Source organism: Lissotriton helveticus, chromosome 4_1 (genome assembly GCF_964261635.1).
Source record: "Lissotriton helveticus chromosome 4_1, aLisHel1.1, whole genome shotgun sequence".
Taxonomy (NCBI): Eukaryota; Metazoa; Chordata; class Amphibia; order Caudata; family Salamandridae; genus Lissotriton; species Lissotriton helveticus.
Genome location: NC_136063.1, coordinates 2,000,185,290 through 2,000,196,506, shown reverse-complemented (window position 1 = coordinate 2,000,196,506; position 11,217 = coordinate 2,000,185,290). Strand labels below are relative to the sequence as shown.

Below are 11,217 nucleotides of genomic sequence, written 5' to 3'. Positions count from 1 at the left end.
GTCTATGGACTACGCCAGAACTTCATTACTATGCAGAAGCTTGTTTGGAGGTTAAGAATAGCCCTGGTGCCTCTAACATTGGATGGTTTAGAGACCTTAAGTCTACTCTATTGGCCTTGGGCCATGGTGACTTGTGGTCTTCGCCCGACTCAGCCATCTTCCCCTCTAAAAGGGATCTTAAAGCAAGTTACTGGAACTGGGTTACCCACAATATGTTTATGGAAACCAATCCATGTAGCCTTACTGGCTTGTTTCTTGTACATAAGGATATACCTAAGCTAGAGGGGTTTTGGGACATTATTACTAAACCCCTGGACCGGAAATTATTTTTTCAATTTAGATGTGGTTCACTTCCTATCGGGGAATTTACAAAAAAATGGGGAACTGTTTGCTCGGGCTGTTGTCCTAATTGCCAAGGTATCAGGGAAAGCATAGAGCATCTGCTATTTGTGTGTCCCGTTTATTCTGCCCCCAGAACCAAATGGCTAAAGCCTGTTTGCAGGCATCTAGGAACCAGATTGGCTGCTGAAGCCACAAGATTGTTAAAAGTTACGTTGGATCCCCTCATTGTTGTGGGGGTGGCTAAATTTCTCGGGTGGGCATGGGTGCTTAGAAGCAGGTTGTCCATGTGTTCATTCTTTTCTTTTAATTGTATAACTGTATAAGAAGCTGATTAGTGTACTAATGATTTAATACTTGTATTAACTGTTAATATGCTTTTATATTGTATTTTTTTACTGTCTTTTATGATTGACTAATCGAATAAAGACTTCTTGAACTGAACTGAACTGACCATGATAACAAACACGAAATTGATATATTCAGACTCATTCTTTGAACAAATGAATACTTTTGGTTTTGATTATTGGGACAAAATGTTGAAGTAAAGAGTGTTTGGGGTACAAAAGAATGGCAAGTACAGGGTATAGAATCTTTGTTTAGAGCCTGCATGATCCCAGAACAAATTATATTTTTAAATGACACTGTTCAACAAACTACCTGTCTCGGCCTAGCCAAAATCAAAGACTTAAATAAACCGTCTATTCCAAAACCAACAATGAACAGCAATAGCTCTACAGATGAAGAGATAGACGTAAATTATGTATTAAACCAAAACAGAACACATCCTGATTGGAAAAAGTGGTTGATCTGGCCCACAGATACTAATAACTGTCAAGACAGATTCCTGAACAAAACACAGGGGTTCAAAATGACCAGGCCAGACCCTAGATATTCCCAAAGACAACACCCAGGGATAATAACCACCTACAGTGTGGGCAAATTATGCCTTCAGTGGCTACAAACTTCCACACTGGCAGAAATTAAGCAACACCTAACTTTACTTACTGATGGTGCTGACTTGCGTGATTTCATTATGGGACCGCGCAAACAGCGTCAGAAACGTTTCATAGCAGCCTCTGTATATGCAGCATACAACGAGGCCTGGAAGGTGACTCAAATTGAGACAGCAGAAAGTATACGGGAAATTGACCGTATTAATTTGGAAAAATCACTTTCTGTAGTGGACAATGGGTTAATGACTCTGTCCTCCAGAATTTTTTCTTTGGACAGCATTGTGTCTTCAGCAATCGACATATTATCGCAAGACTTACTGTTGTTACAACACGGTCAGTCCCAATTGCGTTCTATTGTACAGCTTGGCTGGACGTTACAAAATCTGCGTTCAGGTTATGTGCCTTGGCGTTTAATCAACACAACGTCACTATTCAATATCTTTAACCTTACTGATAAACAAATCAGTATGGCACAAAAGGGTGCTGATTATACAATCCTGAGCATTGAGAAACTCGAGAGATTACCAGTGACAATGTCAGAACGACCTGTCAGTGAATGGATAATACATGGGATAATTAATATTCCAATATCAACCTTCAGGTTTCAATACTGCCAAAAATATATACAGGCTGGCATGTACGAAAAATTGGGAAAAGGGTACATTAATACAACATGGAACTTGCCCTATTCACATGCATGTGTCAGTAATAAAGGACAGAAAGTGTTTCTTAGTGGCAATAATTGTGTGATGTCACTGAGCGGTACACTTCTGTGTAATGGAATTAGTTTGCATGGAGCCTGTGAAGGGAACTCAAATAACCTTTCATGTCACCAGCTAGGCGCACCTGCAACAGAGATAGAACCATTCTTTCAAAGACTCTATAATGGGAGTTACGTTCTAATTGTGGACCGCAGATGCTGTAGTCTTATGCCCGGGACTCCTTATCTCGTAACTACGACTGCGAAGGTCAAGTGCTATGGACGCTTATTGTTCCCCAGCTCCCTTCCAGACAGGGAGGCAAGGGCATGGCCCAACTTGAAAATTACTTCTATTCGAATAGATACTTTAAGCAGAATGAAAACAGTGCTTCTTCAGACGCCGACTAGGCTCACGTCATCAAAAGAAACGTATGATCTCCTAGTCGCAAGGACGACTGCAGAGATTCACTCATTGTTATCAACTAATTCCCCCATACATTTCGCAGAAATCCTGAATGAAATCTTAAATATTTCTGATACCAGTGGAGTCTCAAAAGTATTTAAGACAGTATTTTCGATGGCATTAACACCATTCAAAGCCATACTGGGTATTTTTCCAGATTTCGTCCATTCGATTTTTGGCGGACTTCCCCTCATTTTGGGACTAATTGCAGGAATCCTATTCCTAGTCCTTATATTTCGTTATGGCAAACCATGTCACAGACAAAACACCTGCGACAAGGGAAGAAACGATCCTAGCCATTGGATACCGGGACCGGATATCAAAAATCCTGGGACTTTCCCGGCTTAGAGACCTGAACATGACTTGGTTTCTTTCATTTCGACCAATGTGGCAACGATGTGTTTTACCTGTATTAAGGTGCTTGCTATGCGGAGAAGAATGCGTGTTAGACACCTGTCTGACGCTACAATCGGATGCGCCAATGGATGCAGAAACATTGTTGAGTCCAATAAAGGCTCATGCTTTGTGCTGCCCTCAACGGCTACCAATCCTGATGACGGCATTCGTGGAAGCTTCACCACTACGATTAAGGGGTAGTGAAGTTCAAGATGAAAGCAGCATTGATCAGGTACGACCTTCTGTCAGCAATTCTAATCAAATCGTCAATGGAGACAATCATGCGCACGAATGCATGGTTACATCCTTTTCCGAGTTAGTGGAACTCTCCCAGGAAGCTGTTGACAGCTTTTTCGACAGTCTAAATGATATGATGTTCTCACCAGAGCAGAAATAGAGACTTTTGAGCAAGCTCGCACACGGCGTTCCCTGAATTTGGCCTTCAGCTAGAATAGCAAAATACCATGAACAATTTTCCCTCCAGTTCACGGACAGCAATTTTTTCAGCAGCCCCAAAATATTTCTACATATTTTTCGGGACACTTATCTTCTGCTTAAAGTAAGAACTATTCTTAGAGAACTAAAATTTCTATTTTTAGATACTTTATAGACATTAGCTGCCCGCTGGTATGTTCATAATTATTTTATTCTGTGATGGAATGGTCTCGAACCTTTTTTCTGTATTAAGAGCCATTTCATGTGTAAATTCTCATATACAAATTAGTGATAATGTATAGATATGCGTGATTACTTTAGCATTATTCTACGGCTTGAGTGCATATGTTACATGTGACTGTTTATTTCATATATTTGATAATTTCAAAATGCATTTTATGTATTTTGGGGTGGTAAGGTATACACGATACTCTACAGTATGTTTTACTATGCATAGATTCGTAAATATGTCCATAGTTAGCGTGGAGTGGGTGTGATGTATTCCTATAGGTTCTGTATCGATCCCCCTATTCCTGACCCTATTCTGGTTAACAAGTTAACTAGCAGCCATCCCATGAGGCAGAAAACCCCCATGATGCAGGAACCGTTATCTGATTAAGCCACACTACGGCACAGGAACGTGTTATCTGATTAGGTCATAACGCTTGCCATCTAATTAGACAAGCGATATTCCTCCAGCCCCTGATAAGGCATACGGAGTTCTCAAAACAAATCAAACCTATGACAACCTGGGGAAAACCCTGCGGCCATTGTTTTGATTTCACCGAGAACTTCAGCAAAAGAATGTGCTAACGACCAGGTCGTATGACATCCTTATTGACGTATCTATGTCCATCCTTACGTCAATCTCGGCACCTTAAAGGTATAAATATTACCGATATTGCCCTATGCAAACACACGCGGTGGTGACGAGATCGGAGCAGCCAGACTTGCCGAAGCCCAGAGCTGAGCAGACCCCGCTGGCGCAGCCCCGCCTTTCTGACGCAGCCCCGCCTTTCTGACGCGCTGAGAACGAGACGCTGCTTTCTCCTGCCGAGAAATCCAGCTCCGGCGCTTCCGGGTAGCCCTCGCAGGCAGCCTGGAATATCGAGACCAGAGACGAGAGATACCATCCCTCATTCATCCTAGATTCCAGGTACAGAACTGAATAACCCCTTGCAGAGAATTCTTTAGTCAGTCACTTGGCAAAACAAACTTAACTTAAACTGCTACTTTCTATTCCCGCCCACGTATTAGGCTTAGGTCAGGTACATCTGGGGTAGGCGTAGTTAGAAACACCAGTTGAGTACGATTAGTCAAATTTATATGTGTATGTATCTATTTTATCCATTTTAAACCATCATATGGCTTAGAAACCATATCAATGTTTTACAGTATTATTTTATACTTCTGCTTTTAATATATGCACTTTACTTAACCATAAGTATTGCAATAATATCGATCCATTTCTCTTGTATGAGAAAAGAGACTGATCAATAAATAACATCTTTTATTGAACACGCCCGTCTCTTCCTTTTCTCTACAATCTGGTGAGACTAAGAATGCACGTACTGACTGAGTAAAATAAGTCGTCTTTTGTTTTCACACGACTCTAGAGATACACTCTTGATTAGGGGAGAGCAAAGTTGTCATGTTCTATGGTTGTCAGAAACTAAATCCCTTCTTGTCTATCCAGGGAGGTTCAACTCCTCCTTGCCTATTCGAGAAAGTTTCTAGTGAACTCTGAGCTAGCTGGCAAACCCAAAACTTTAAGTCTAATATCGACAATAGTAGACCTAGTTAACGTCTGGTCTAGGCCTATACTATTGAAGGTATTATTCCAATGCGCAGAGCCTATTGGGATAATAGGAACTACACTACAGTTCCAGATACGACCATCCTCCGTCTTTTTGAAAATTTTTACAATGGTTCTAGGAACAGAAAACTTCGACCAGTTTTGACAGCCCACAGGAGCCCTGATCTTAACAACCTCCCCCACCACGAATTTGGAATCCTTTGCAGAATTTCTCCTATCCACATATATTTTCCTTTTCCTCTGTAGTTCCAATTCCCTTTCTCTCCATGCACCCACCTCATTATTTTTTACACCCTTGTCTGCAGCCATCCAGGCAGGACATAAACAAGTGTTAGGTGCCCTACCCTTGAAAAGTTCAAACGGAGTTTTTCCTGTAGTTGAGTGAGGAGAGAATCGATATGCTGAAATTCTATTCTGTAACTCCTTTCTCCAGTCCAAATTGTTGACCCTAGCCAACTGAATGCTTTCCTTCAAAGTTTTGTTGAGTCTCTCCAAAGCACCATTTGCCTCAGGATGATATAAAGAAATCTTCGTGTGAATAATGCCGCACTTACTGAGATACTCCTCAACTTTCCCAGAACAAAATTGTGGCCCATTGTCAGAAAGCATGGAGTTCGGAAAACTCTCACGTTTTAATACAGACTCCAAAAAGGAAATAACAGATTCACTTGTAATCTCCCTTACCAAACTAACCTCAACCCATCTAGAATACAAATCCAATAAAACCAACATAAAAGGAGTTTGATGCTCACTATGTAAAGGCCCCACAATATCAATTGCGATTTCATCCCAGGGGGACCTAGGCAACCTCCTGCAAACCATTGGAGAAGACCTCGTCCTCAAAACGTTATCACTCGCCTGACAAGAAGAGCAATCCCTAACAGTGCGTTCCACTAACAAATCGATACCAGGCCACCAGAAATCCATTCGTATGCGTTATTTCGTCTTTGAAATACCCAAGTGTCCCTCATGAGACATGTCCACCAGCACACTTCTGAGATTAACTGGACGGAGTAACCTAGTACCTCTCATGAGTAAACCATCTACCACTGCCAACTCATCAGCAATCAAAGACCAAGGTTTCTTTAAAGAACGAGACCTACCACCTTCCAACAATTTAATGACTTCCTTCAAATCCTCATCCTTACTCAGCTCATCTCTCCAAGCATCTTCCTTCACCGCCCCCAAGGTAACATCACACACCTTTAATTCACTCTCAAAATCGTCTGCTAAAGCTTCCTCAACATTGTCTACAACATCCACCAGCCTAGACAGGCAATCTGCTGAGACATTAGTTTTTCCTGGGATATACTCGAACCTGAACACAAACTTCTGCAAAGAAATTACCCATCTCCTTATTCTTGCCGAGATGGAGTCTAACCCCTTTTTTTCAAACACTTCCTTTAGTGGTTTGTGATCAGACCTGACGGTAAAGGAGGAACCCCAAACAAACTTCCTGAATTTATTCACAGCCCAATATATACCTAGCGCCTCTTTCTCTATGACAGAGTAATTCAACTCTGCTCCCTTCAAACATCTCAAAGCACAAGCTATCAAGACCTCCTTGTCTTTTCTCACCTGTAACAACAAAGCACCCAGACCCTTACTGCTAGCATCTGTTACAATAAACGTCGGATCCCCTGGAACAAACGCCTGTAAATTTGGTGCATTCCTCAGATCCATCTTCACCTGATCAAACTCTCTGCTGCACTCCTCAGTCCAATGAAACACAACATTTTTACACATGATTTTCCTCAGATTGACAGTCTTATCTGCGAAGTTTCTGACAAACTTATTGTAAAATTCTGCCATGCCCAAAAATGATGAAACCTCTTCTTTTGAACATGGTTCCTTCAATTTCTCAATAGTTTCCACAAGATCCTTCTTTGGAGATATGCCCTTCCTTGAAATGTGGTGGCCCAAATAATCTAGCTCATTGACACCAAACTTGCACTTGCTCTGACGCAGAGTTAAACCAACTTCCAACATTTTCTTCAACACAAGGCAAACCCTCTCATCATGTTCCTGTTCATTCTTACCAGAAATGAGAACATCATCCTGATAACATCTTACCCCCGGTATTCCTTTGAACAGATCTTCCATAATTCTCTGGAATACCAAGGCAGCTGAAACCAGCCCAAAAGGCATTCTTAAGAACTTGAATGCACCCATAGGTGTAATGAAACTAGTAAGCTCTTGACACTCCTTTTTTAACGGAACTTGGTGATAGGCCAAAGCCATATCTAAGGTGGTGAAATAGCATGCACCATCTAATGTAGAAACCAACTCCTCTATAATTGGCAAAGGGTACTTGTCAACTATCACCTCTTTATTTAAAGCACGAAGGTCAACACACAGCCGAATCTCATTATTAGGCTTTCTCGCGACCACAATTGGTGCGAGCCACTCAGTAGCTTCTACTGGTTGTATAACCCCAGTCGCCAACAACTTCTCAATTTCTTTACCCACGGCATCCTTTACACAAATTGGAATGCGTCTTACTTTAGCAGCCACAGGCACCGCACCCAACTTCAGTTTGATGTTGTGATTGTACCCCTTTATACATCCTAGTTTTTCACAGAATAACTCTTTGAAGTTCTTTATGAACTTGTTCTCCTCATTGTCTACAGCCTGTACTTGAATACAGGATGAGCATTTGGATTGAGGCTCACACCCAACCTTGCCTGATGAGACCAACTCAACAAGTTGTCTCCCCTGTTTACCACATAAACTTTTGCTTCTGTGTACCTCCCCTTATATTCAATGCAGTCAAAAAAGTAACCCATTATTTTTATGGGATGTTCTTGATAACCTGTTGGTCTTATATCTGGTTTACACAAAGACTTTTCCTTTCCAAACACATTTTTAAACACCTCGTTTGAAATAAAAGTAACATGTGAGCATGAATCATATTTCATCAACACACTTGCTTTCCCAATCAACACATAATCAGAAGGATGTTCAACGACATCATCATTAATCTGAAAGCTAACTAATTTAGTCTCAGTCTTCGTATCTCTCCCAACTCTTGTTCTGCAATTTCTACCAATGTGTCCCTTTCTACCACACACATTGCAATTGAATTTAAGAGCAGGACACTCTCTCGCATTAGCCATATGTCCATATCTCCCACATCTATAACAAGTTCCTTGAAAAGGAGTTGTGAACTTCCTACTTGTCTGTATTTTAGAAGCACCACCATCAACCTCCCCTTTCAACTTTTCCTCCACACACACTTCTTTTTTTTTCTTCTCATCCTCTCTCTTCACAGCCTGACACACCACTTCCTGCGTTGAAAAACTACTTGGCTTTTCCTCCTTTTTTTCCTTGCTTAGTTCTCCAACGCATTTTAACATGTGTTCAACCCTTTTTGCAATACCTACCACCTCTTCCAATGCAGGTTCATCCTTTAGCCACAACTCTTCCCTTATCTTATCACTCACACATCTCAAAACAAACTGATCTCTAATTCGTTCTTCCAACAAACCCCCAAACTTGCAACTTGAAGCTAACTTTCTCAGTGCAGTAATGTACTCCTCAACACTCTCTTCCTTACCCTGCTCCCGTAACCCGAAATAGTACCTTTCCATGAGTGTACTCACTTTAGGAAGATAATGTAAATCCAACTGCCTAGCACACACCTCATACTCATTCAATCCTCTTTGTTCTGCTTGAGGAATGACTGGAAGAGTCTCCAAAATCTCCTGGCCTTCTCCGCCCAAACAATGCATCAATAAAGCATGCTTCCTTTCACCACTCAAAGTTGCACCACACACCCTTGCGTAATTTTCAAATATTTTTTTCCATTTTTTCCACCTAGTCAGTGGTTCCCCTGGTTCCATCAGAAAGAAGGGGGGGTGCAGTTACATTCTGCATTTTGCTGCCCAAGCTCCACTCAACACTCTTACTCTTATTCCACTTTTTATCCTCAAACAACAAAGATCCACCACCCTTCCCTCAAAGGTGTGCCTATCACCGTCGACAGGCTTCAAGTTCCACAATGTAGAACTTAAAAAAAATGAGTCTGGTTTTTCTTTTTGGCACTTCTCGGTACTACTCCAAGTTCGAGTCACTACTCCATCCACCTTGCTCTCACAACTTTTCTCTTCTTCCAGTTTTCATTCGTTTTCCTTGCAACAGGTCCTTCTGTCCTCCTTCACCATTGAGGTTGTTATCCTTTAATGCCTCACTCCAAACTGTTGTTTCACCGGATGCAATCCTCTTGAAATATCAGAAAAACGAAAAAAAAAAACCGATAAAAAAATCCAAGATGGCCGCCACTAATCCATCACAAATAGTCTTGTTTCCAAAGTGAATTGGGCTTTCTTTTCCTCTTTTTCCAAAACCAAGTCAAAATGGCCGCCACAACATTAAATGTTTCTTTCTTTGGCTATTCGAGCTTGTTTTTTTTTCCCCCGACCTAAAATGGCCGCTAATAAACAATTGCTTCACTTTCTATGGCCAATCTCGCTTGTTTTTCCATTCTTGAAACTCGCCCATTCCAAGATGTCCGCCACCTTTTCTTCAAACCAATAGTCTTTTTTGTAAGGGAAATCACCCTCGAAAACTGACGTCAGTTACAAACTTCGTTTTTTTAAAATTTCTTCCAAAAATCATTGTAAAAGTCTACCTTTGCCGATTTTCGTCGTGTTTTCGACTTTCTCCACCTCCTTCACCGCGTTTTCTTCGCTGGGTGACAGCTGTACCATGGAGATGTTGATCAATCTTCCTTCATCGACATACCAGTCACGTGAAGTTTTCTCTTAGTATTTAGCTAATCTCCTGTTGTTGAGGCTGTCCTGCACGAGTAGATCCCATCCACAAGCGTCGCCAGTGTAATAAAGTGGAATATACACTGTATTGTGTCCAATAGGTTATATTTATTCAGCCCCAACCAACAGTCAGCTCACAACTGACAATCCTGGAATGACCAGTTATGGGAACCTTGGTGTCATGTTGTTCCAAGCACTAGGTTCCAACATGGAACCAGAATACACAGGAAGACAGGTCATCACACATAGGCTATAATGTAATTGTAACATTGAAGATAGATATCCATTGCATTACTAGTGGAGTATTCCATTCAACCAAACTTGAAACAACAGCCTTCATCAAGTGGAGCAGGTAAAAATTACTGATCAGGCTCAGATCTCTATAAAACATGATGTAATGGCAGTACTTTGATAATAAAAATACTTTGTGACATGGATATTTTCCTTGACAATTATTTTGTGGTGAAAGAAAGAAAGTTGCAGTGAACATTCAGGTCCTGGTCTGGTGTATGACCAGACTATTGTTACAGTGGCTGGTTAGGGCTTCACATACACGTGTTTTGAGGTTAGGTAACTTGAATGTAGAACGTGTGGCACAGCTAATTATAAATGGGAATGCTGGGCTTTGATTTGTGGTCTGCACCATGGATGGAACTTTGCTGATTATGTGAATATTATAAATATGTGCCTGAAATTTTGTTTAGCAGATGGAATATCCTTCATAAACATAGCACAATACACACACACTAAATTACAAAGGCATTGAAGCATATGCCACAAATAAATTTATTAAATTATATGTCCATTTGTGATAGTGTCCTGTCACTTCAGATCAACGCCTTCAGTTCTCTTGTGACTGCCACCCCTTCTCCCACCTTTTTTTGCACCATGAAGCCAGCCGTAGATGAGATGTTCCCTGAGGGAGCAGGGCCCTATGTGGATTTAGATGAGGCAGGTGGAAGTACTGGAATTCTGATGGACTTAGCCGCCAATGAAAAAGCTGTTCATTCGGATTTCTTCAATGAATTTGAAGACCTTTATGATGATGATGATATCCAGTGACCTAGTTCGTGCAACGATCAACATTGTTCCGGAAATGTGATGTTTTACAAAGGGGTGCCAAGTAAACTGTCATGAACGTTAGGTTTTGTTGGTCACTTGGCCTCAAATGGGCATGTTTTGTCTTTGCTTAGTAAGTCGAAAAAAACCTTTCTGTTAACACTCTTCCATTAAAACTCCTCATGGGTGCTTCCTCAGATTGAACTGTCTGGCATATGTAAAATAAATAAGATAGTGTCCTGTCAGTCACACTTTATGAATGTGACACAGTGTTTTAGATT

General features: G+C 41.1%; 1 pseudogene; it reads left to right on the top strand.

Annotated features, from left to right (window-relative positions):
* The first annotated feature begins 10,706 nt into the window (after window positions 1-10,706).
* Window positions 10,707-11,001, top strand: LOC144827768 (COP9 signalosome complex subunit 9 pseudogene; annotated as a pseudogene).
* The last annotated feature ends 216 nt before the right edge of the window (window positions 11,002-11,217 follow it).